General features: G+C 53.7%; 1 protein-coding gene across 3 annotated transcripts in view; it reads left to right on the top strand.

The window, feature by feature from the left end:
- The window catches only part of NCOR2 (nuclear receptor corepressor 2), a 233181-nt gene that overhangs the window by 39798 nt on the left and 166522 nt on the right, over nucleotides 1-26861 (top strand). Inside the window, exon 1 of one of the 3 annotated variants that reach the window (XM_061142082.1) lies at nucleotides 9976-10076. The exons of the other annotated variants lie outside the window; for them this stretch is intronic. The gene's annotated coding sequence lies outside the window, so the exon portion shown is untranslated. Of the gene's footprint in view, nucleotides 1-9975; nucleotides 10077-26861 lie in introns of those variants that run through there. 3 annotated transcript variants of the gene reach the window in all.

Below are 26861 nucleotides of genomic sequence, written 5' to 3'. Positions count from 1 at the left end.
AGGTTGTATCCATTTCTTGGCTATTAATGAATGAAGCTAGAAAGTCTTTAAGCCACTTTGCTTTTTCTTGCCTTATTGCATTGGCTGAAGCCACAGGGTAGCGTTGACTAGTGGCAGTTGGCGGTTTTAAGGTTAGCTGGCTGTGGGTGTTGTCCTAAATACTCCCATTTGACAGATGAGGAAACTGAGCCTCTGAGAGGTCAGGTGACTTATAGAAGGTCATCCGGTGAGAGTGGAGTGCTCTTTCTCCATCTCCAAGCTGGGAGATGGCCCCATTGTTCTACCAATGTGCTTGCTGGTCCAGAGGGTCACCTCAGAAATCAGTGGCTGGGCGGGGGTGCCTAGAATCACCCTTCTTTCCCCCTGAGATGAGGGTATAAAGGACATTTTATACCTTGTGCCTTTCGGGTCACATACTGTCTGTGGGCACCCAGCACTGTTGAGTGAATGTCAGCCTTTGGGTTTCAGTCACAGAGACCTTCCGGGGAGCTATTTTGGGGTGAGGAAGCCCAGGAATGGGGCAGGGCGACAGAGAAGAGGGTCCCCTCCTTCTTTGCCCAAGGAGTGTGAGCTAAGATGACTTTTCGGGGAAGGAGGCCTGTAAATTAAATAAGCAATCCCGTAAATAAATAAGTAATGAAATTAGTGGGGTGCCTAATTACATCAGATTCATAATTATGGATGGATGCCTGCCCGATAATTGTACTTGTTTTTAATCTTCGGTTCTGACATGTGTCTCCTTCCATCTGATAGGATTCCCTGCCCTCAGCTGGTGGGAGGAGGGAGGCCCTGCTTTTTGGGGCTCCTGGTGAGCCTAGGTGGTGGTGGGGTCCCCCAGACCCCATGGATCCAGGTGTTCTTGTCTTTTTCCTGCAGTTAGGTTTCTAAACCTTCTGAAATTGCAGCAAATGACGGCAGTAACAAGAACAGGGTTTATCATAGTAATCATGCTGTACTTTACCTATTATAATTTATTTAATTTTCCAGTCCTGCCTGTGAAGTAGAGATTGTTGTCATCTCTACTTTGCTGGTGAAGAAATTGAGGAATAGAGAGGTTAAGTGACTTGCCTGAGGTCACACAGCCAGTGAGATTTGAACCAGGCTGTCTGCCCCAGAGCCTGCATCCTTCTGGGTCTCCTGTCTTAGCCTCTAGGTCGTCTTGTGTGGGACACAGACACGTGGAGAGCTGTCTCTGCTAGGCATGTGCCCTCAGAGGGAGATGCTAATTTAGGGGGGCTCAAGGCCCCAAGAGGTTTAAGTGCTGGAAAGATCAGGTCATGCTTTCCACAGTTGCTGTAAATCCGAACAGAAACCATTCTGAAACATGACACGTAAAATTAAGTTTCGTGTAATGAGAAAGCAAGCCCATTTGCAGAAATTAAAATGACTTCTTTCTAGACCTTTCTTTCTTTGTGGCTTTGATTTGCTGGCTCTTTGGGCACTCCTGGTACTGTCTATGGTAGCTACTGTGCCAGTGATCATTAGACCCAGCCCATTTTCCAGATGAGGAAACTGAGGCTCAGTGAGGTAGAGGGACTTGAGTGAGGTGCTGGAGCTGGCATTCTAACCAGCTCTTAGCATCTTGTTTGGGGCCACGTCAGGTCCCTGGCATGAAGAGGGGTGCCTCTCCTGTCTGAGAAGTGGAGGGGCCATGCTCGGCAAAGGCTGGCTTCACCAGGTCCCTAGCTGTGCTTGGGGGCCAGGAAATAGCTGTGCCCACCTCGTGTGGGGGACAGGAAGGATGGGAGTGGCTGTGGGGGCATTGTTGTTCTCACTCGCCATCTCTGGAGACCCCAGACCCCTCAGCAGAAGTCACTGCGTGTCCTTCCACAGTGTGCCCTGTGTCTCGGACGTCTGACCCTGTCAGGGGCAGTGGGCCCTGAGCCCTTGGGACACCCAGGCCTCCACCAGGAATTGCCCCTTTGCAGACTGCAGGGAAGGAGCACCCTTCACTTTCTGGGGCGCCTGATGGGGCCTGCACTTCTGAGAGTCCAGCAGGAGCTGCGGCTTGGGCTGGTATGCAGCATGCATGTGCTGACTTTAGTCTGGTGGGGCTTTGGGGCTCTTCTCTCTGTAGCCTGGGATGGAAAGGGGAATTGACGACAGACTCACATGAGGAATTCTGTGTGTTCATGTCGCTCCTGAGGGTTGGAGCAATCTGGGGAGGCTGCCTGGAAGAGCTGAAACAAGCCGGTTGAATGAAGAACAAACATACCTTTGTTGAATAAGAAACATACTTTGGAGGAACTCCTGTAAAGCACCTCAAACAGGCACAGAGAAAATGCTACATTTATTACTCAAGCTAACACTTCCTGATTTTTTTTGCTTGCCTTGGTGTGAGAGTTTGCTGTTACCATTATTATGAACCCTAGAGTTTCTAATGATTCCTGCCCATATATTTTTATGCCAGGCTGTGTTCTAAATATGTCATATACACCCACTCACGTTCTCAAGGCTGCCGTATAAGGTAAGGGCTAGTATTACCAGCCTTGTTTTATATGGAAGGACGCTGCAGGCACAGAGAGGTTAAGTGATGTGCCTAAGGTCACACAGCTGGCAGCTGGCAGAGCTGGGATTTGAACCCAGGAAGCTTGACTCCATGGCACCTGCTGTTAATTGTGGGGACCGTGCAGGCACCACCTGTAGCCCCCCCCGAGCCTGGAGCCAGACTGAATCTCTTGGCAGAGCCGCATCGGCAGTGGGCCAGGCTCCATGTGTCACGTAGGGCCCTCAGGCATGCAGCAGCTGCTCTGGGCTGGGCAGGATTGGTCAGGACATGAGGGGGTCTGCTTCCTGCCTCCTTGCAGCCAGCCTGGTGTCCCCATGGCCTCCTGGGAGAGGGAGTGGGTTGTGATACTCAGCCAACAAGACGCCAGGCCCTTGCCTTGTGGATCCTATGGGCTGATGGGGAGATGGACAGTGTAGTAAACACACATGCTCTTACAAGGCAGGGAAATCCTGGCTGTGGAATAACAGTGCGGAACAATTCTGCTTTTCAGGGGGGTGGGGTGGGGGTGGGGGCTACTTGCTTTAGGTCAAGGAATCACAGATAGTCTCCAAGGAGGTGGCAGTTGAACTGGGACCTGGACCAAGAGAAGGAACCAGACCTGTGCAAGGAAGAGGGATGAGCCAGCGGGGTAGGGAGATTGGCTTATGCAACGGCCCTGGGGTCATGATGTCCCAGGAATGCTGAGGAGGCCTACCTGGCTGAAACAGAGTCAGAGGCACCAGGTTAGTTCTCTGGATCTGAGGCTGTTCTGTAGGCAACAGGGGTTAGGCCCTTTATCGCATTTAAGGCAGACATCCATGGCTTTGGTTTCCTTCTTTTGTTCTTTTGCTAGCTGGTTAATTTACATTTACTGGGCACATGGAATGTTTCGGAGTCAGAATGATGGAAAAAGTCAGGCATCATTCATGCCTTTGAGGAGTTTAGTGTCCGGAGGGAGAGGGTCAGTTAAACAAGTGACATCAAGGGTCACACGGACAGAGTTCAGACCATCACTGGAGCGTAACAAGTTTCCAATTTGCCTCTGGGTCAGGACAGGCTTCTTTGGACAAGTGTCAGTGGAGGCGAGACCTAAGGGTGATTTGTTAGGACCCCTGAGTCGTGGTGGAGACACATTTAGGCTGGTTTAGACCACAAGGAGGAATCGATGGGTGCTCCTATTGGCAGAGTGTCCAGGGTAGGGCAAGTTCAGGCATGGCTGGATCCAGGGGCTCAAACCACACCTTGGAGAGCTGGCTTTGTGTCAGTTCTGCTTCCTTCTGTGTGGGCTTTGTTCTCAGGCAAATTGATGCCACCAGCACAGCAAACCAGGAGGAGGAAGAATCGCCTGAAGCCCCAAGAACAGCCCCTCTTGCTCTTTGCCATTTCCTTACTGAATGAGGCCTTCAGTGTTTGTTCACCTATTTTTACTGTTGGGTGGAGGTGGCTAAGGTAAGGGGAAGGAGTGTCCCCAACTCAGATGCAGTCAAGGAAAGGAATGAGGCAAATGGGAGGGGTGGGGATTGTGGCTAACCAGCCTGCTGGATATTCTGATTTTTTTCCGAGAGAAGCTAGAAATCTGGATTTTATAAGCAATGCCCTAATTTAAAAACAAAACAAAACATGATGTGTGTCAGAAAGAGCTTCCTTGTTGGCCACAGCTGCCCATCATCCTTCTGTGGCCTCTTGTGCTTAGCTGTGACTTTCATTTCAAAATATTTTGCCCTCTATGATCTAGGCAGACTGGTCCATGGAATGTCACAGAAGGTCCTAAGACTTGGAAAGTCACGTTTTGGGCCTCCAGAGAGATGCCGTCTCCTTGAGTAAAGGCCTGAGGCTGCAGAATTGATCCCAGAGCTCTCCAGAGGAGCTCAACCTGGTCTGAGAGACAGTCTAGCCAAGTGGTTAGTGACTGGGGCATTCAGATCCTGACTTGGCCACTCCTAGCCGTATGCCCTCGGACAAGTCACTTCACCTCTCTGTTCCTTGGTTTCCCCATCTGTAAAACGAGGTTGACAGTATCCTTTTGGGTTGTTGTGAGGCATCAAGGAACATGTGGGAAGCCTGTTCTTTCCAGCGCCTGGCACGTTGGGAGGGTGTGTGTCCTGGGGCTGGTGTAATTTGTCCTTCCTGGGTTGAGTCCTGGCATCTGGGGGCTGGTGGTGGCCAAGAGCTTTCCTGGACACCTCCTTCCTCTGCTTCTGGGTGTGGGTCCCCCTCCCCCAGCGATCCTTGCCAGTTGCTCTGTGCCCTTGGCTGCAGGATGGCTCTGCACTTGGACGTGCAGCAATTAGCCCTGCCCGAGGCCAGTTCACAGCTGTTGCCGGTGGGGGCAGCCCCTTTTTAAAATAAAAGCTGCACACAGGAAACCAGCCCTAGGGGCCAGTTCACTGCCTTTAGCCAGCACGGCCAAGGGTTTAATGTGATGCTTTTGTGCCTGGAAGAAATGATGAAGTACAGTGCATTTGGTCTGGGGAAGTCTCCCCCTCAGGGAGGCCCCCTTCCTGCCAGCTGCCTATGAGTGGCTCATGGATCCCGCTTTCAGGGAAGGGTGTCTGGGTTCTTTGGGGTCTGTTCTCGTCTGGCTCAGCCTGGGTGGGGAGCTCTTGGGGGAAGGGATGGTTTCTTTAAAATGCTCAAGCATCTACTATACGTGGAAGTGTATACATGTCAGTGCTACTCTCTCAGTTCATCCTCTCTCAGTTCGCCTGCCCCCACCTCACCGTGTCTGTTCTCTATGTCTGCGTCTCTATTCCTACCCTGCAAATAGGTTCATCAGTGCCATTTTTCTAGACTTCCATGTATATGCGTTAATGTACGATGTTCGTTTTCCTCTTTCTGACTTCATTCTGTATGACAGACTCCATATTCATCGTATCACTGCAAATGACCCTGTTTCATTCCTTTTGATGGCTGGGTAATACTCCATTACATATGTGCTGCAGCTTCTTTATCCATTTATCTGCCTGGATTTTATTTAAATCACACTTAGAGATCTGTTTGTGGACTGCAAAGCCCTACCTGATCCCTCCAGGCCCACCTCCCCTGCCACGCTTTGCGGGCTCCTGGCTGCTCCCGGAACTCACCGAGGACAGCAGCCTCCGGGCCTCTGCCCTGGCTGTTTGGTCGGCTTGGGACACTGTTCCCTGAGAAGTTTCCACATCTCTCTGTCTTACTCCATCCAGGCCACTGTTGAACTGTCACCTCCCCAGAAACCACCCGTCCACAGCTGCTACCGTTCCTTGATGTCATCACATCTTTTCTGTTGCTGACTTCCTCACCTTTTCCCAAGTCACCCCCACGGGGGCAAGGATCCTTTTCTTGTTCCTGCTGTATTCTTTGTGCCTGGTGTGTATCACCGGGGCTCCCTAAATGTCTGGTGTCTCCAGGCCTGGGGTCACGGACTCTTAGAGGTGGGCACAGCTTTCAGAAGGTCAGTAAACTGGATTGGAGTGGAGTCTGTTCAACCAAACCATCTTTTTATTCATTTTGAATTTAGACGAAATTCACATCATGTAAAATTTACCATTGGAAAGTGCACAGTTCAGGGACTTCCCTGGTGGTCCAGTGATTGAGTCTGTGTTTCCACTGCAGGGAACACTGGTTCGATCCTTGGTGGAGGAGTTAAGATCCTACATATCTCGTGGTGCCAAGCCAAAAAAAGGTGCATGACTCATTGGTGTTTAGTATGTAAACAGTGTTGTACAACCGATACTTCTAATTCTAAAACAGCTCCATCACCCTGTAAGGAGCCTCTGAACCCATCAGCAGGCACTTTCACCCTTCCTCCTCGCAAATCCTGGCAGCCACCAGGCAGACAGAGCTTTCTGTCTCTTTGGAGTTGCCTGCTCTGGACATTTCCTATAAATGGGATCATACAAAATGTGACCTTTCATGTCTGACTTCTGGCCCTGGGCATGATGTTTTCGAGGTTCGTCCACGTGGTTGCATGACTCAGTACTTTATTCCTTTCTCCGGCTGAAGAATATGACATTGTATGGATGGACATCCACAAAGTCACCTTCTGAGTAGTTGATCAGTAGTCACCCGCCCAAATCTGGGAGCGCTGGGCTTCAGGAAAGGAAAGGAGGAGGTAAAAACAGCCAGATGTTTCTTTTTTTTTTAAAGTTTAATTTGTTTGTTTTTGGCTGCGCTGAGTCTTCATTGCTTTGTGCCGGCTTTCTCTAGTTGCGGCAAGCGGGGCTACTCTGTAGTTGGGGTGCGAGGGCTTCTCCTCACGGCAGCTTCTCTTGCTGCAGAGCGTGGGCTGTAGGGTATGTGGGCTTCAGTAGTTGTGGCGCACAGGCCTAGCTGCTTCTCAGCACGTGGGATCCTCCCAGACCAGGGACCGAACCTGTGTCCCCAACATTGGCAGGCAGATTCTCATCCACTGCGCCCCCAGGGAAGTCCCAGCCAGATGTTTCTAACTCGTTTTTCTCTTTCTCTTCCCCCAGCCCCCGCTCTGCTCCCAACCTTATCTTAGAGCCTGGCTAGATCAGGAAGCAGCCACGAGGAGAGGGAGTGAGCAAGGATCCCTTCCACTCGGGACTGAAGGCTGAATGGGAGCCATGACCACGGGTCCCCTCTGGTCTCCTGAGGCTCCTCCCAAAACAGATGTAGTTTCTGCTGACCCTAACAGAGGCAGCAGGCAGGTGTGCCCCCATTTCACAGCTGAGCAGACTGATGTCTGCAGAGACTGAGATCTTACCCAGGGCCACTTGCCCTAGGGACCCCTCCTGCTTCTGTGGTCCCCATCACTGTGTATTCTGTAATGTCACTGGTCTTTCCCATCGTCCAAAGCTTTGCCCACAGACAGGTTTCTGGAAGTACATGCTGGTGAATCTTGGTTTTTTAGAACACCGAGGGATGCTCGCCATCAGAGTCTTGGGGAATGAGGACTTCTCTTGCTAAGCAGACGGCCGCACACTAACATATTCTGAACATGAGCTTGGTTTTGGTGGCTGGCTCTATCTCGAGGGGGCTGCCTGGGGCTGTTTCTGGTCTATGATGATTTCCCATCTTCACAGAGTCACTCAGCAAACCATTTTCTTTCCTTGGCTCCTTGTAGGGCAGAAACAAGAAGTGACCGTGGAATGACCTGGCCTAGCTTTGAACCTGCCCGAAGCATAAATCCCTCTGGTGGGGGTTTGGGGTGTTACTCCTGATTCCAGGGCCAGCCTCTGAGAAAGTCTGGGGGCAGGTCTGTGTCCAAAACAAACAGAAAAGAACAAAAGGAACCCATGCTTTCTGACCCGGCTGCTTTGGGCTCCACCGCCTGCCTATGTTTTGGTGGGGCTAGTTTGGCTCGCTCTTGAGATCCTCTGATGGTCATGGTGAGAGTGGATGGGTGGGATCTTTGGTTTAAAAATATAGCATTCGATCGCTCACATCTTCCTGTGCCTCGGTTTCCCCACCAACAAAAGAAAGCAGATCTGCCGAATTCTTCCATAATCCTCCGGAGTGTTTTCTTGGGAGAGGCTGAAGGGTGAGCTGATGGGGGTTGGCACACACGTGGCCTTCCCGTGGGTCTCTTCAGGGGGTCTCCTAGTGGCTGTTCTGGCCCTTCAGCTGGTTCAGTGGCCATGAACCTTTGTCACGTGCAAATCTGATCTGCTGCAAACCCTCTATGGCTCTCCGCTGGTGGATGCAAGCCAGATTTGCACCGTTCAAACCTCAGTTCAGCCACTTCCCAGCTGTGTGACCTAGGGCAAGCCAGTTAACGTCTCTGGGCCTGTTTCCTTCTTTGTATATTGGGTGCCCCTGTCTTTTGTTGTGTTGTCCTGAGAACAGATGGGTTAATTGGTGAAGTGCTTACAAAAGCGCTTGGGATCCAGGATGAGTTACTATCACTATCGTCATCATTATTTAAAATTTTTTTTTGTTTTGACTGCACCTAATCTTAGTTGGCAGGATCTTTTTTTTTCAGTTGTGGCATGTGGGGTCTAGTTCCTTGACCAGGGATCGAACCTGGGCCCCCTGCATTGGGAACGCAGAGTCTGAGCCATTGGACCACCAGGGAAGTCCCCTTATCATCATCATTACTTTCTGGGGTGTCTGCAGTCCAGGGAGTTAGGTGATTTGCCCAGAATTCTCATGCTCTCCCTCCCCTACTCCTCTCCCACCACTCTCTGACCTTGAATTCTAATGCCGTCGCCACATCCCTGCTGGACTTGGCCACATCAGTTTCCTCTCTGCTTTTGCGACGCACCCAAGTCGGTCCGGCCTCCAGACCTTTGTCCTTGCTGCACCTCCTGCCTACGCCGCCTTTCCCCTCATCCGTATCCCGAGGGAGCCCTTCGCATCACTTAGGATGCCGTCTCGGGCAAACAGCGTTGGGCCCGACTCCTGGCTGCTGGGGGCAGGGGAGCGAATCTAGAAATCCCTCTGGATCTTCTCCTGACACCTCGTTGCTGTTGCTCAGGGCACCGGGGAAGCTGAGAGGAGCCTGCCCGGCTGCAGAGGGGAAATTGACACCCAGAGAAGCTCAGACTTGTCTCTGAGTCACATAGCTAGCTGCAGCCAAGATTCAGACGCCTGGCTGACCATCAAGTCACCCATTTTGGCCAGTGTGCATGCGTGCGTGTGAGTGTGTGTGTCTGGTGTGTGTGTGTGTAACTGTATCTTTTTTAACCCTCTGGGCCTGTCAGCTGTGCTGACCCTGGCTCAGAATGCCAATGTGAAGGGGTCATGTTTGCTTTTCCTGGGATGACAAGGACAGAAATATTTTAAAGGCAGAGCCTGCCCAGTGGCCATGTCACCCTGGAGACCGGAGGGCCGAGAAGGGATGGGGGTAGAGGCGTCAGTTCATGCTGGGTCCGGGTCGGGGCAGCCATGCTGCTCTCTGGGTGGATGGTCCAGCTCGGCGGGGGAGACTGGGTTGAGGAGGAGACGCCGGCGGGGAGCTCGCTTTTGCCTGGGAGCGGTGAACAGTGAGGAGGTTTTTCTACCGAGCTATAAAAAGGCCTCCCCGTGTTTCAGCTCCCGAGTGTCGGCTGGAAGCCCGCCAGGGTTACCATGGCGATGAGGAATTATTACTTACTGCCAAGGCTGGGAGAGAAAGCTCGTACTTTTGGCTTCCCAACAAGAGGAGTGGACTTATGTAATTCCCTGTGTTTATAGGCCCGGAGTGGCAGGAGGCAAGCAGGGATCCTGTGGCCCAACACCGCGTTTTCACCCTGCTGTGGGTCAGGTGGCCCCGTGGGTTGTCCCTGGGGAGGGGGGCTCTGCTCGCCCCATCTAAGGGGAGGTATTGGGCCGGGAGCCTGGGGGGCCGGGTTGGCTGCAGGCCCCCCCACCCCATCCCCGAACCAGGGTGGGAGCCCGCAGTCTCGCGGGAAGGCAAGCGTGGCTGCTCGGTGGGGTCGTCCCTCTTCCAAGTCAGCCCCGGAGGGAGGATGGGTTTGAGGTTGGACGCCATGTGTCCTCTGGAAGCCAACAGCCCAGTCTGTGTGTGTGGACTCTGCTGACCCACTTGCTGGCACCTTCTACTTCTTTCTTTTTCTTTTCTTTTTTTTTTGTTTTTTGTGGGAGAGTTACTTCAAGTTGTGTTTGGAGCTGACGCGAGCGAGACAGAGGCTGGTCATGTGCTTGGGTAAGAGAAGTTTCCGGGCTTGGTGGTGGGCAGGGAGATGCGGCGTGGCCCGGTCACCCGGCCGAGGAAGGGTGGGCAGAGAGACTGGGGGCCACAGATTGTAGGAGGACCTGGACGTGGGGTGGGGGCCCTGTATGGGGGCTGATGGTTTCGCATTCTGGCTCCCTGGGTCTGTCTGGGGAGGCTGGCCATGGCCAGGAGGTAGTGGCCCCCAATGCCTTATCAGAGTGGCTGAAGCCCCAGAATGGGTGCTGGGTGGGCGGGTGCCCCAGAAGGACAGGCTGCCCCCTGGAGTGGATGCGTGGGGTGGGGGGTGGGGGTGCTGCTCTCTGGAGCCCCTGTACCTCGTCCCTGCAGGGAAGCAGGCAAGACCAGGGATCTGGCATCCATTCATCGGTGTTGGCCCTGGGGGTGGGCTGGGGGCCTGGGGATTTGGGGGGCGGGCGCCTCAGTGGCCATGGAGCAGGGGAGGGGGCCAGGTGCAGGCAGTGCCTTGGCTGCCCTGGCGCCCGGCTCCCACCGCGGTGGCGCTTGGCTGGGTGCCCGTGTCTGGTTTGAAATCAGCGCCACCGGCCCAGGCTTGCCCAGGGACCTGGCAGAGAGGAGCCGGGATAAACACTGGAAAGTTGGAAGGGCTTCCTGAGCTCACAAGGAGCCTTCAGTTGCAAGTGAAGGGGATGAGGGAGCGATTTGTCCTGAGGTCTGGGTGCGCCGGGGCTGTTGGGAGGCAGTGGGCCGTCTTGTAGGGCGTGTGAGCACAGGCCAGGGAGGGTTGAGTTTCCAGATGGCGGGGCTCGGTAGCTGTGGACCCGGGTTTGAATCCTGGCTCTGGCCCTTTTTACACTGGGCCTCCCAGTGTGAGCCTCAGTTTCTTTGCCTGTCAAATGGGACATGATGGGGGTGTGAGGATGAGGTACCTGCTTTCCTCTGTTGCCAGACTGCCTGGATTCATATCCCAGCTGTGTGACCTTAGACCAGTCACTTCACAGCTCCGAGCCTCAGTTTTCCTATCTGGCAAATGGACACTCCATCTGTCTGCATCCCTAAGTTGTTGAATGGCTTTAAGGGGGCTAATGAATGGTTCCTGCCCCACCTCTCATGGACAGGGTGATCTTGGGCAGGTCATGGAACCCCACGGAGCCTCAGTTCTCCTATCCATCCATGGAGAGCTGCCCACAGAGGTACTTTGGGGAAGACAGAGATGCACCGGCAGGGGCCTCGAGTGGGCTGATGTGGAGAGAGTCTGTAAGTGTAGACCACAAGGCTGCATTTAAGTTAGTTATTAATACATCTTGGACTCCATTGGTTTGTCTTTTCCCTGTTGAGAGCCCTCCCATTTTATGGATATGAAACCCCAGCGAGTTAAGAAGGGTCCCTCCTCAGCCCCAGGCTCAGTCTGCATTTGGACCTGGGCTGGGGTCCCTGGGTACCCCTCACATCCCATGTATGCCTGTTTCTGCCCCGTCCCCCACCAAGACTGGGCCAGGCACCCCGACAGCGGTTGGTGTGGCCTGGGGGCAGGGCACACACGGCTGGCTCTCCTGCGGAGGGTGGCAACTGTCCTGTGTTTGTAAGTGACACCGGATGCTGGGCCGGTGGCTGGCTCAGGCCCTCTCCTCTGGGGCCAGCGGGAGCCAGCAGGGACTTCCCCGGGTGTCCAGGCTGCCCTTGCCAGCTGCCCGCTGTCCGATTGTCCTCAGGCCTCTCGTGGGGACCTCAGGAAAGGCTGGTGCAGCAGGGGACCCCATGAACGTCCCCTTGCTGCCCGTAAGCCCTTGGTAGCCACGTGGGTCAGCCACAGAACTGTACTGTCCCTGCCCTGTCCTAAAGGTCTCAGTGACCCGATCCCCCATCCACTGAGAAAGACAGTCACGTGTGGTGGTTCAGACCAGAGGTCGCACAAGAACCCCTTGTGGTAGAACTGTCTTGCATCAATTGCAGTGGCCACAGGAATCTACACTGAGATAAAAGTGCATAAATCTACACACACACACACACACACACACACACACTAAGTGAGTGCATGTAAATCCCCGAGATCTGAATAAGATCAGTTACATCAGTGTCAGTTTCCAGGTTGCAGGTATTATAAGGATGATGCCATTAGAGGAAGCTGGCCAAAGGGTCCATGCGATCCAACTATATTGTTTCTTACAGCTGCACATGAATCTTGTTCAGTCCCTAAGTCGTGTCTGACTCTTTATGACCCCATGGTCTGCAGCATACCAAGCTCTTCTGTCCTTCACTATCTCTGGGAGTTTGCTCAAACTCATGTCCATCGAGTCGGTGATGCTATCTAACCATCTCATCCTCTGCCGCCCCCTTCTCCTTTTGCCTTCGATCTTTCCCAGCATCAGGATCTTTTCTAATGAGTCGGCTCCTCACAGTGATCTGAAAAGGAAAGAGAGCACAGACTCGGAGTACTGGCTGTCCTGGGTTTGATCCTTTTGTGCCCCTTAGTAGCCGTGTGAGTTACACCAGGTGGCTTAAGCCGGCTGCCTCAATCCCCTCATTTGTGAAAGGTGGGCAGTGTCAGGTACCTCATCAGGCTCACATGAAGATTAGATGCGTTGGCTTGCGTGAAGATTAGATGCGTTGGTTCACGCTAAGTGCTTAGGAAGCTGCTGGCACGTGTTGGGGGGTGAGGGGTGTTGTCACTGGTACTCTTATCACCCCGATGGGATGACTGCGGTTTGCCCCATGCTGTCTAATTTCATACCCGAATCAGCCGCAGGAAGGGAGGGTGCTGCATGATCCCCATTTTTAAGAGGAGGAAACTGAGGCTTGGCTGTGTGCCCTCCCCCACCCCCCGCAAGGGCACACAGTTTGTAAGGACCGGAGCTAGGACTCAAACCCCAAGCCAGAGCCTGTGTGTGGAGTTTCTTTCTGCTGGGTGACCCTGGGGAGATTGCTTGCCCTCTCTGAGCCCCAGTCCTCTCCTCCTCTTCTCATCTGTCAGCTGGACAGGGGGATGGGTCATGACCTGTGAAAACTAGGAAGCCTCGACTCTGGGCCCCTTTGCTCACTTCCGGGGCCCACCGAGAGCTCGCACCTCTCAGCCACGTCCTCTGAGGCCTGTCTGTGCAACCCCAAGGTGGGGCTGGGTCTCAGTTCTGTCTGTGGGCTCCCTCCTGACCTCGGCCTCCTCTCCAAGCACTTTGACCCCCTCGCTCTGTCCGCTGGGTGCAGCCTTTACCTCCTAGTGCTCTCTGCGGCAGCTACTGGTTTTTCTCAGGCTCCTTCCTGCCTCTAGCAGTGGTGTGAGAAAGCCTATGGGGTGTAACTAGCTCACCCTTTCCTGATGGTGCCAGTGGTAAAGAACCTGCCTGCCAATGCAGGAGATGGGGGTTCGATCCCTGGGTTGGGAAGATCCCCCAGAGGAGGAAATGACAACCCACAGTAGTCTTGACTGGGAATTCCATGGACAGAGGAGCCTGGTGGGCTACAGTCCATGGTGTCACAGAAGAGTTGGACACAACTAAGCATGCGCGCGCGCGCACACACACACACACACACACACACACACACACACACACACACACACACACACACACACACACACACACACACACACCCACACACACACACACCCCCTAGAGTGAGCTGGGTTACCTTTGTTGGCACTCAGCGATTCTGCAGGGCTGATTCTCCAGAAAAGCATTTCTCCAGGGCTCCTGGGAAAGGTCATCAGATGGTTGTGCCCCGCACAGCTGGTTAGTAAGTCAGCATGGGTCCTTGGGCATCTCAAGAGGTCCAGGCAGGGCAGGTTTTGTGCCTCAGGATTCGGGAGAGTTTCAGGACATCCCAGGCTGGGACAGGTGGATGCCTACGGTGCCCGGGGTGGGGGTCTGAGCTGCTGACAGGGAGTGATGATGACGATCATGATGGAGTGATGCAGGCTTGTGTCTCGGGGGAGGGGACATTGATCACATCTCAGGGCCTCGGGTTCTGGCTTTGCCGGGCAGAGCCAGGAGGGGCAGGGAGTTGGGTGGGAGTTTAGGGACGTTCCAACTGCAGGAGGCTCTTGACTGTTTCTCAGAAGCTCCAATCCGGGTTCCGCCTTGGAACCTTCCTACCTGCTGAGCTCTTCCTGGGATGCCCTTCTCTGAGATCTTCACACCCTCCCCTCACTGAGCCTCTGCTCGAATGTCACATCCTGAGAGAGGCCTCCACCTCTCCATCATCACTTCTGTTATCTTGCTGCTCTCATCACCTGCAGTTTACTGTATGCCATGTCCCTCCAGCCTCTCCATGTGGGATTTTGTTCATCTTGGTCATCACTGTGTCCCCGGCGCTGGACATAGTAAGTGATCTTAGAAAACTTCCCTGGTAGGTCAGGCATTAAGGAGACCCAGGTTCTATCCTGAGTTGGGAAGATCCCCTGGAGAAGTAAGTGGCAGCCCACTCCAGTATTCTGGCCTGGAGAATTCCATGGACTGTATAGTCCATGGGGTTGCAAAGAGTCAGACACAACTGAGCGACTTTCACTTAGAAAACTATTGTGCCCGATTCAGTGTTCCCCACGAACTGTGGACCTGGGTCTGTGCTCTCAAGGTCCACGGGGACAGATGTGCACATGTGCAAGGGCCCTGGCTAGGGAGACCTAGGTCCCTTGAGCTGGAATGCATGGTAAATTCATCTCCTTGCACCCCAGGACGACTACTCCCGAGGGTTGAGAATGCACTGGGGTGGGGGGGTATTCTTGGAAAACTAGAGTCTTTGGAAAAAAGCAGTTATTGTACGTTTACTCAAGAATGCCTTGATCAAACCTGCCAAGCATCCCCAGAAAGTCTGCACCTCCTGGATAGTCAAGGAGGTGGGGCTTGTGAGCAAGGAAAGTGCCCCCCTCCCCCCAAGGGGTTCAGGGTGTGGGAGCGGGGTGCTGACAGCATCTGCTTTGTGTGTTGGGGACTGACACTGTGGAGTGAGCATTCTGCACACCTTCGTGTATCAGGTCCTGCCCACAAGCCTCTCCAGAGGAAGCACAGAGAGGTAAGCAGCGTGCCCAAAGACACACAGCTGCAGACACCTTGCTGAGAGGCATGATTAATAGGTAGTGGCATTTCCTATGCGGCTGTTTCCGTGCCCCCGGGCGCTGCTCAGCTCTTTAAGCGGATGATCTTACTTCATCCTCAGGAGGCCCTTTGGTGTCCCTGTCTCAGAGGACAGTGGCACAGCTGTAGGGAAGACAGGCTCTGGACCTGGATTCTGTTGGCGACCTTCCTCAGAGCTGGTGCTATTTTCTGGGAATCTGGCTCCAACCTGGGGAAGGGCTCACTTCCCAGTCAGAGCCTCATTGGAACCAGATCTGAGGATGGGAGATGCCCATATGCTTCTAGAAGGCAGGGAGTTAGTTTGTCAGAGTGGCTCTGAAGCTGGAAGGCAGGAGGGGCTGTCCCCACCCCCCCACCCCAGTCATAGATTTGCATGACAATGAGCCCTTTGTCCCTGGGTCCTGCCTCCTTCCCAGGCTAATAACATAATTCCAGGCCTGTGATGTCATAATGGGCCCTTTCTGCGAAGAGTGGGAGGCTGGGTGGGCAGCTGTGTAGGCCTGGCCGGGGCTGGGAATAAGGGGGGTGGTGGTAATTTTCAGGGGGCAGAGGCTCTCTCCTTCCAGGATCCTCTTTCATCCTTTAGCAGGTGGGATTTGCTCCCATTTGACACAGGAGCAAACACACTCTGAGGTGTGTGTCCTCCCCCTCCCCCTTTCTTCCCCTCCCCCCCGCCCCGCCACGGAACCACTTGGCCTGTGAAGTGGGGGGATGGGGGGTGAGTCATCACCCGTGGGCCTTCTCCTGAAGGCGTGGGCGTGAGAGTGTTGTGCTTCCTCTAAGTGGGAGGGAGGCCCTTGTGCCCTGCTCAGAGAAAGAAGAATCAAACTCCGGGCGTGTGGCACCTCAGTTTGCTCATCTGCTTCATGGGGATTGTGCTGGGCCTTGCCCATGGGACCAGGCGGGGAATGAGCTCTCAGTGGATGGGCGATCAGAAAAAAAGTGAGGTCAGTGTAGTCGGGTGAGCGGTAGCCCCCCAGACGCATGTGCTTGTGTCTAAACGTGACCTGCTTTGAAGATATGTCTTGAGATGAGGTGATCCTGGGTTATCTGGGTGAGCCCTAAGTTCAGAGACTGGTGTCCTTGTGAGAGACAGAAAGAGGAGGAAGACATACAGAGGGATGGCCATGTGAAGATGGGCAGAGACAGAGGGATGCGGCCACAAGCCAAGGGACCCCTCCCTGGAGCCTCCAGGACCTGGAAGAGGCCAGAAGGGATCCTCCCCTTGAGCCCTCGGAGGGCGTGGCCTTGAAGATGCCTATATCTCCGACTTCTGGCTTCCAGAGCAGTTAGAGAATAAATTTCTATTGTTTTAAGCCACTGGATCATTATTATTTGTTTACAGTGGATCTGGGGAAACTAATACAGCTGGTGACACCCCCCCCCCCTCCCAATCTTTGGAGGTTGGGTGGAGCAATCCCTGGGAGGGGCTTGGCTGATGTCTTTTCCCACCCAAGCCTTGAGGGCCCAGTGGTGTGAGGAGCCCCAAATGAAGAGTCTGGAACCCACTTCCCTCACCCAGAACACATATCCTGTTTTTTTTTTTTTTTTAATGCTTAATCGCTCAGTTGGATTCTTTGCGACCCCCTGGACTGTAGCCCACCAGGCTCCTCTGTCCATGGGATTCTCCAGGCAAAAATACTGGAGTGGGTTGCCCCATTTCCTTCTCCAGAGGATCTTCCCGACTCAGGGAAGAAGTTTTTCTAAAACTTTTGTTTATTTATTTGGCTGTGTTAAGCTTTGCCGCAGCATGTGCTTCTCTCTAGTTGTGGTTTGTGGGCCGCAGAGTGCGCGGGACTCAGTAGTTGCAGCTCACAGTCTTAGTTCCTCTTCGGCATGTGAGATCTTAGTTCCTCAACCAGGGATCGAACCCACATGCCCTGCTTTGGAAGGTAGATTCTTAACCACTAGACCCCTTGAAAAGTCCCTAAATCCACAAATTCTTGAACCTGACCATCGCCTGCTGCTAACCTCTCCCATCTCTGAGGAGGAGGCCCCCTGGTTCCATGCCAGACCCCTCTCTAAGCCCAGAATGCCCATTCCCCATATGCCTGGCAGCTCACCAGCACTCGGATCGTCACTGTTCCCTGGGAAGCTGCCTCATTTGTCAGCTGCCCTTGACGAACCGAGACACCGAGGCTCAGAGAGGACAGGCTACCTGGGGAAGATCGCACAGTCCCTTGGTGGTGGTGAGAGCCTTTGGAGACCCAGTCATGGCTAATGGATGGGCTGGCACCGTGGCTTCCGGGAGGGAGGGATCAGAGCCCTGGGCCACCTTGACAGTGAAGCAGGCAGTGTGTATGTGGATCAGTTTCTGGGACACGCTGGCCCAGTGTAGATAACATCCTGAAATCTGGCTTTCAGTAGACACTGTCTTGGCCTCAGTTTCTCTATTTGCAAAGTGGTCTTTGATCTTTAGCTCAGAGCCTGGAATTCTGCTCTTAGAAAGTTTGTGGATTTAACAATTATTTATAGATTGCCTGCTGCGTGTGACGTGCTGGGGCTCAGTGATGGACAAAGCAGAGGTAGCTCCTGCTTTCATGGATCTTATATTTGGGTTTGTGGGGGGATGGGAAATAAGGCAGCAGGACTTTGCGAAGGAGGATTCCAGGCCCTGAGGAGGGAAGGAAGAGGGCCGGGGGCTGGGGTGGGGGTCCAGATGTTGCCTGCCTTCTCCTTCCAGGGCTTGGGGTCAGGGGTTTGCAGCAAGCTTTGGGGGCTGACTGGTAGACATGAAGATGGTTGCGTCCCTTCTCCAGAGATCTGTGGGCGCCTCCAGCTGGCAAAACTTGGCCTGAACCCATGAGCAGTGATGTTGGGTGTGAGACCTGGAGCCTGGTTAGGGGGATGGGTCTCCTCCAATCCAGGAAGAAAGACAGGGGTACTCTGGTGGTGACACAGTGGATAAGAGTTGAATGCTGGAGAGAGCTTTGCATCCAGGCTGTGTGCTCTCAGGCAAGTTACTTAGCCTCTCTGTGCTTCAGTCTTGCCCCCAGGGATGTTGGGTTGATTCAGTGAACAGATGCCAGCAAACACCGTGTTAGGGACTAGCTGGGATCGTAAACGCAAGATTTACTTTTGGATCTAATACAGTGACTGCTTAGAACCTGGAAGCCAATGTTGTGTTTGTTAATCTTTGCTGCCCCATTCTTACCTGGGGGATATTGGACAGGCTTCTTTGCTGTCAGACGCTCAGTCTGTGAAGTGGGACATGCTACAAGCCTGTGGTCAGATGGAGGTCGAGGAGGAAAGGGGATGGTGGGAGAAGCTGAGGGCGGATGGGGCCAGGATCTCCATCTGCTGGTTCAAGTCTTGGCCACCTTGCCAGTCAGGAGCAGCTGCCCATTTTATAGCCCAGGAAACTGAGGCCCTGGAACAACCCTGGTGCACCCATGGGTGGGCGGAGCCCCTTTAGCCTCCTGACTGCAGACAGTGCCTGTCTTCTGACCCCGCAGGTCTGCTAGGACCTGCTTAAGCCGGTCTCTGTTTATCAGCATGTTTAGTTCAGGGTAGCAGATGTTCAGAGAGAGAGAGAGAGAGAAAGTGCACTCGTGATGTTACTCCAGAAACCAAGGCTGGGGGCTGTATTTACTGCCTGGGGCAGTGTGGGTGGGGTTTGCTTGCGGTTGGGGAATGACCCAGATCTGAGTCAGCCAGGAGAGGCACCTTTATCTGCAAAGCCACTGTCTGCTGTATCCCCACTAGAACCACTGATGGCTCAGGCTGGGCCGGGAGACACCACTTCTGTCGGGTGAGAAACAGGGCAAACGGATCCCAGGCTCCTGCCTGGCCCCTTCTACACTGAATCTGTCCCGGGCTCCCTCTCAGTTCCCTTCCCTCCTTGTAGCTGTTTTTAGACCTCTCCCAACCTATACAGGGCAGCTTCCCTGGTGGCTCAGTGGTAAAGAATCTGCCTGCAATGCAGGAGCCGTGGGTTTGATCCCTGGGTTGGAAAGATCCCCTGGAGAAGGGGATGGCTACCCACTCCAATATTCTTGCCTGGAGAATCCCATGGACAGAGGAGTCTGGCCAGCTACAGTCCATGGGGTCACAAGAGTTGGACAAAACTGAGTGACTAACACTTTCACTTTTCACTTTCACTACCTGGACAGGTGAGGGAACCAGAGGGTGGAGGAAATCTGATTCCCGGGAGATTTCATGTTTGGAACTTGGGTTTTAGGGTGTTGCTGTGGTAGGTCTCTTGGTTGCAATTGGCAGACTCTTCTGCTCCTCCTGTATTTAATACAGAAGGCTTGGGGTAAGCTTCAGGAACTGTTGGATCCAGGCACTCAGGTGACAAAATGATTTTCATGTCCAGTCCCTGGTAGCACAGACTCACTGCAGCTCAGTAGCCCCAGTGGAAGGTAAGCATGTTGTTCCTGAAATCACAGCTAAAGTCCTGGGACTGAGGTTTATCAGCTCGGAGTTGAAAGCCTCACCCAAACCAATCACTGCAGCAAGTGCTGCCTCAACTGGTGCTGACTGGCTGGACCTGAGAGGTGGGGTCAGCCTACCCCAAAGCCAGGACTGAGGGTACAAGAGGGACCTCAAGAACACTGGGGTGTGGTTTGCCATAAAAAACTCCATGGGTTGGAGATGAGCCCGTTCTCCTCTCACATCCAGTGTGTGTCCTGTTGGGGCTGGGATGGTGTTGCTGGTGGGTAAGTGGGCTCTGTCCCTCCCACTCCCTGTTGTAATTAGGGGTCCCCTGGGCCCCCCTTCTCCTTCAAGCTCCCCAGACTTTGCCAGGCCCTCTCTTGTGGCTCCCAGCTGACCACATGTCAGAAGCCACAGGTCACATCCTGGCAGCTCATGGGCTGTATTTGGATGTCAGGCTGATTTATTGCATTGGGTTTCTAGTCCAGTGTTTTTTAAATAAAAATTTCAAATTGAGGGATGTCTCAAAATCAGAATTTCTTCTCTCCCCCTTTTAAAAAAATTAAGTAATTTTTTTGGCTGCACTGAGTCTTTGTTGCTGAGAGGGCTTTGTCTAGTTGCAACGAGTGGGGGCTACTCTCTAGCTGTGGTGCGTGTGGCTTCTCTTGTTGTGGAGCACCGGCTCAGTAGTTGTAGCTCACAGGGCTTAGTTGCCCCGTGGCATCTGAAATCATGCCGGACCAGGGATCAAACCTGTGTCCCCTGACTGGCAGGCGGATTCTTGACCATTGGACCACCAGGGAAGCCCCAGACTTCCTTCTCTTGAAGGAATCAGAAGCTGTGATGGCCTGGGCCAGCCCCTTCCTGTGCCCCGCGCACACACAGCCCCACCTGTCCTTGCTTGTCACGGTTCCAGCCTGGCCCGAGATACTGCAGGCGGCTGGTGGGTGTCCACATCCCCCCTTTCTCTTTTCGCCTCCCTCCTTCTGGCCTGGGACCCTCTGTCTTGGAGTATTTTTATTTTCCTTTCAATATTTAATTGTATTTATTTGGCTGTACCAGGTCTTAGTTGCAGTGTTTGATCCCCAGGGATCAAACCCGGGGCCCCTGCACTGGGAGCGCAGAGTCTTAGCCACTGGACTACCAGGGATGTCCCACCTGGAGCTTTTTAGATTCTCCTTTCTCCCCAAAGGGATAATCAATCCTAGGGGCACTCTTGCTACTCCTGGGCACTGAAAGCGCGTTCACCATCTGGAACTCCTGGCTGCAGGGCCGGAGGACCTTGGGTTCCTGGTCATTTCTCCATCATCAGACACTCACTCATCAGTGAACACACTCAGGCTATTTCAATGGCCCGTTAAGCATCCACATTTGAGAGTTGAACAGATTGGATCAAAGTGGGTCCTTTGCCCTTCGGCCTGGGCCTCTTGGTGGCAGTAGGGGGTCTTGCAGCCAGGCCTGTGGGAAGTGGGCCCTCGGAGTCCAGACCGGTGGTTTGCTGGGGGTTGGGGAGAGAGGTGATGTATGGAAGGGCGGGTGATGAGTGGGTGGGCTCCTGGCCTAGAGCAGCTATTCTTAGCAGCAGAAACATTTGTCCTTGTTCACATGTGGTGGAGGACGTCCCCCAGAGATCTGCCCTGAAATATTAGAGGCGACCCCATAAATTCCTCGGAAAGCTGTCCTTGAGGGCCTGTGTGTGCGGAGGAGGCTGGGAGCAGGCGTTTCCGGCAGCTGCACGGCTGTGGACACGTTTGCCAGATGTTGGTGCCGGGGAGTCGGTGGGAACCCAGGGGCTGCCCGTCTCACCCTTGGGCAGGGACCCATCTTAAGAGGCACAGAGTTTCTAGTCAGCCCCTCCCTGCATCCAGGCCATCTGGGTAGAAGCGGCTGGTCAGTGGAGAGCTCAGTTTATGGGGCACTGCTGAGGGACCAGAGCTGTGAGGCGCTGGTCTGCAGGCCCAGTTGGGTCGTGTGGCTATCAGAGCCTGCCGTCAGCCCTTGACTGTGGTCCCACTCAGCCCTTGGCTCTGAGGGTCCACTGAGTGAACCCTGTCAGTATTCTTGGCAATACTCTCTTTTCATGGGGCGGCTCTGACAGTGGGAACCCCCAGAGAGCAGTTAGGTGCTCTTAGCTAGCAATCAGGGAGGCCTCCCTAGAGGAGGTGTGTGTGTTAAAAAAATTTTTTTTTGTAAACTATCGTACAGTTTAAACACACATAGCAAAAAGTTTACCATCTCAGCCATTTTTTGTTTGTTTGGCCAAGCTGTGCAGCATGTGGGACTCTTAGTTCCCCAACCAGGGATTGAACCCGCACCCCTTGCTTTGGAAGCTCAGGGTCTTAACCACTGAATCTCCAGGGAAGTCCCTCAGCCGTTTTTAAATATACAGCTCAGTAGTGTTTTAGTACATTCACAGTTGCGCAACCATTACCACCATCATCACCAGAACTTTTTTATCTTGCAAAACAGAAACTCTGTGCCCATTAAACACGAGCTTCCCTTCTGCCTCCCCCAGCTCCTGGCACCTATCCTTCTATTATACTTTCTGTGACTCTGGACTACTCTGGGGCTCTCATTTGGGTGGAATCTACAGTGTTTGTCCTTCTGTGTCTGGCTTATTTCACTCAGCAGAATGTCAAGAGCTGTGTTCTGCAGGCTGTTTTCGCCTCGGTTGTTGGTTCAGTCCCCTCCAGGCTGAAGTCAAGTGGACGGACCCAGGACCCCGAACCCCTCATCCTTTCTGACGCCAGGGTCCTCCCAGAATTAGTAACCCGGTCACAGCATCTCACCACCAGCAGGCATGATGCTGAGCCCCACATAGCTTGTCCTGTCGTGTGCCTGCACTCCATAGCCCCCCATCCCCATCCCAGCCTCAGGGCAGGGGGTTAATCGTTTTGCCCGGGTCACACAGCTGGTGCCAGCGCCCCATCCCCCACTACCCAGACACCAGCCTCTTCTCTCTGTGTCCCCCCCTCCCCCCCCCACTCTCTGCAGAGAAAATTGCCGTTTGGAAGGCCAGATGGAGGAGCTGGGTCTAATGGAAACCACGTCCCTCCTGGGGCGCCCAGAACTTAATGAGGAAGAGCCAGGAAAAATCCGGTGTAATGTTTGTGAAATACCCCGGAGGGAGGGCGCGTCGCACGGCAGGGTTCTCGTGCAGAACCCTGAGACCTGGTGTGCCAGGAGGGTTCGTCAGGGCTGTGGCTTCCCGCTCTCTCTCTCCCTTTTAAAATTAAAAGGGGAGTGGGGTGGGGGGAAGGAAAAAGGGTCGAGGAGGAAGTGATTTTGAGCAGATCTTGCCCTGGCAGGGGAGCAATGCTGGACGGCCGAGCTGGCCGCAGCCCAGTGGACACAAATGTACCAATTAAATTGGAAACAGAAATGGGCCTCCTTGACGGCTCCAACCAGCACCGCCTCCCTTCTGCTTGCTTTGGGAGGGGGCCTGGGCTGGCCGTTTGAGGTATCAGAATGAAGCTTGGCTGCTTGCTCGCTGTGTGACCTTGGGCAAGTGAGTTCACCTCTCTGAGCTTCCGTTTCCTATTCTGTTGAATGGGGACAGTCGTGTTTGATGTGGGAAATTGGATTCTTCCGGTGAGTGGGTGCCAGTGGATAAAGCAGAACTGCCGGTAGTGAGGGACAGCTATGAGGACCCTGAGAGGGCTTCTCCGAGCAGAATGAGTGGCAGGCTGTGCGGTGGGAAGTTCTCCCAGTAGCTGGGGATCCTTTTTCAGGGAGGTTAAGAGGTGGGGCGGGTGCCAGGGGTGTGTTTTTCCTGGAAGGTTTTGTTTTGTTTTGTTTTGGCTGCACTTGCGGGATTGCCGCTTGCAGGCTTTTAGTTCCCCAACCAGGAATCGAACCCGTGCCTCCTGCAGTGGACATCAGAATCCTGGCTTCCCTGGTAGCTCAGCTGGTAAAGAATATGCCTACAATGCAGAAGACCCTGGTTTGATTCCTAGGTGGGGAAGATCCTCTGGAGGAGAGCATGGCAACCCACTCCGTATTCTTGCCTGGAGAATCCCCATGGACAGAGGAGGCTGGCTGGCTACAGTCCACGGGGTCGCAGAGTCCGACACCGCTGAGCGACTACGCACAGCACTGCACAACCTCTCAATTGCCAGGAAGTCCCTTCCTTGGAAGGTTTGATGCAGGATGTGGCGTTTGGGGTGGGTAGGGGATCTTATCCATGGCCCCCCAGCCAGGTTGCAGAGGCATTTCTGTCCCGGGACCTGGTTATCCTGTGGGGCTGGAGCCCTTCCCCTGGCTGGTCCCCGGGCTCAGCGCAGACCACTCAGTTCAGCCCGTTGCCACCCCTGCCCCAGATATCTGCACCACGCGGGCGGAGTGATCCAGTTTAGGAGGGCGGAGTCTGGCCAGGAGGCAACAGCCTGCTGACCCTCTTCCTGCCTCAGTTTCCCATCTGTAACGAGAGGGTGTTGAGTGAGCAGCCCTGAGGCCAAGGTCGCAGGGCGGGGAAGGACAGCCCCCTCCTCCTTGTTTCCAGACTGTGCGAGGCCCCGCTCACCCCGGGGAATCAGTCCTCTGCTTTTTCCATCATCATGTGTGGGGCTCCCCTGTCCCGTCCAACCTCCTAATTACGGACTCACTCCACCATTTGGTCGGCTCTCTTTCCCCAGCTTAAGTTTCCTCATCTGCATCATGGGGACAGTCACGGTAACTACCTCTGCCGGTAACATCAGCAGCATCATGGCTGTTAACTTGCCTCCCTTCCTCCCCCTCGTATTTGGAGTAATGCAGGGTGGTAACAGCCTTAGCTCTGATTTGGGGGGGCTCATTATTATTTACAAATATTTTTTAACTTTTTATTTATTTGACTGCTTCGGGTCTTAGTTGCAGCATTCCCCATCTTCACTGAGGAGCATTGTCTGGCACAAGGGCTTATTAGTTGCCCCAGCATGTGGGATTTTGGTTCCCTGACCAGGGATCGAACTCTTGTCCCCTGTCTTAGAAGGTGGATTCTTAACCATTGGACCACCAGGGATGTCCCTGGGGACTCATTTATGGGCGTTGAGCTTTCCATAGATCTCCCCAAAGAGTCATCTTTCCACTGGCCCTAGGGAGAGAGTTTGACAGATGGGATGTTAATAAAGCTCAGAGAGGACTTCCCTGGTGATACAATGGAGAAGAATCTGCCCGCCAACGCAGGAGACCTGGGTCTGATCCCTGATCCGGGAAGATTCCACATGCCCCAGAGCAACTAAAGCCCATGTGCCACAGCTACTGAGCCGGAGTTCTAGAGTCCTCGAGCCACAACTACTGAGTCCGAGTGCTGCAACTACTGAAGCCTGTGTGCCTAGAGCCCGTGCTCTGCAATAAGAGAAGCCACCACAGTGAGAAGCCCATGCACCACACTAGGAGTCGCCCCGGCTTGCTGCAACTAGAGAAAGCCCAGGCACAGCAGCGAGGACCCACCCCAACCAAAAAAAAAAAAAAAGAAAGCCCAGAGAGGTCGGTACTGTGCCCCCAGGGTCACACAGCCACATAGTAGCAGAATTGGAAGTTGAACCTAGTTGGCCACTTTCCACACTTGGCAGTGTGTGGGCAGGTGGTGGCTTGGTCGAGAGGGTGCATCTCTAGGGTGAGGGTGACTTGCTGCAGGGCACCACCTTTTCCCTTAGTGCCTGAGGGGCTGTGACTCGGCCCACAGCCTCCAGGGCTCCTGCTATGCAGGTGATCCAAGATAGAGCTCACTCTGCTGGCTGGGAGCTCTCTCCGGGGGCTGGGAGACAGTGGGTAAACAGACGGCAGTGGTGCGTGGCATTGGGCCCATGGGGGTGGCAGGAAGAGAGAGGCTCTTGGGAACCCAGGTTGGGGAGCTGGAGTTGGGGGAGGGTTCCTGGGAAGTGATGGTGGAGGCAAGGGCTCCATCCACGCAGCCAGGCCTGAAGGAGAAGGGGAACTGTGCTCTCGGTCATCGAGTCCTGTTTCAGCCTGGGGACATAAACAAAGGTAGCAGACTATGAGGGGACATGGCAATCAGGAGAGGGGTGGCCATCCCACGTGGGCAACCCCTGCTCACCTCCAGCCGGTCATGCCCCTAAATGATTTTGTTGCGGAAAAATACACATAAGATTTACCGTTTGAACCATATTAAAGTGTGTGGTTCATGGATGTGTAATAGATTCAGTGGCGTGCCCCACTGTCACCACTGTCTCATCCTAAAATGTGTTCATCATCCCAAGGGAAACCTAATACCTATTAACAGTCACTTCCCATCCTCCCCTCCCCCAGCCTCTGGTAGCCGCCAGCCTTCATTTAACTCAGTGGATTTGCCTCTTTTGGACATTTTGCATAAATGGCATCATTCAATATGTGCTTCTTCCTTTTGGCATAATACTTTCATGGTTTATGTATCTCCCCCCCCCCCCCCACCTTTTAAAAATAATTTAATTTCTTTTTGGCTGCACTGGGGTCTTCATTGCTTCGCAGACTTTTCTCCAGTTGCACCGAGTGGGGGCTACTTTCTAGTTGTGGTGCTGGGGCTTCTTATTGTGGTGGCTTCTCTTGTGGAGCACAGGCTCTGGGGCTCGAGGCCTCAGTAGCGGCGACTCATGGGCTCAGTAGTTGCAGCTCCCAGGCTCTAGAATTTAGGCTCAGTAGTTGTGACGCATGGGTTTAGTTGCTCCGCAGCATGTGGGATCTTCCCGGATCAGGGATCGAACCCAAGTCTCCTGCATTGTCAGGAGGATTCTGTACTGCTGAGCCACCAGGGAAGCCCTATGTGTCCATTTTTATGGCTAAATAATATTCCAATGAGTGGATCCATCGCAGTCTGTTTACCCACTCATCAGTTGAAGAAATGTTTGGGTTGTTTCTATTTCTTGGCTGTTGTGAATAGTGCTGCTGTGAACATTCATGTTTGTTTTGTTTCATCACCTGCCTTCATTTTTTGGGCTGTATGCCTGGGAGTAGAATTGCTGGGTCACACGGTATCTCTGTGTTTATCTTAGTGAGGTGCTGCCAGACTGTTTTTCACAGAGACTGCACCATTTTACATCCCTGCCTGCCACGTGTGTGAGTCCCTAGTTTTCAGAGAAGCCAGAAATTAGGGGTGTTTCTGTGAACTCCCTCTTGGTAACGCTTTGTGTTGAGCTGGTCCCTGGGGCCTGGCTCAGCTGGATGGGGAGAAGGGGAGCAGGTCCCTGGAAACCTGCCCAATGAGAACAGATCTGGGGGTGTATGCCACATTCTGGACCCACTGGAAGCTGTTTTTCTGGCTATTGCTTGGTGCCTGAGTGTGGCATGATGTGTTGTGATACCCGGGGCTGTAAATCCATTGGCCACAGGGAAAATGTTTCTGAGGCTATAGTCAACGGGCTTTTCTTTTCTCCTCTTC

Source organism: Dama dama, chromosome 5 (genome assembly GCF_033118175.1).
Source record: "Dama dama isolate Ldn47 chromosome 5, ASM3311817v1, whole genome shotgun sequence".
Lineage (NCBI taxonomy): Eukaryota > Metazoa > Chordata > Mammalia > Artiodactyla > Cervidae > Dama > Dama dama.
This window is presented reverse-complemented; position numbering and strand designations above follow the sequence as displayed.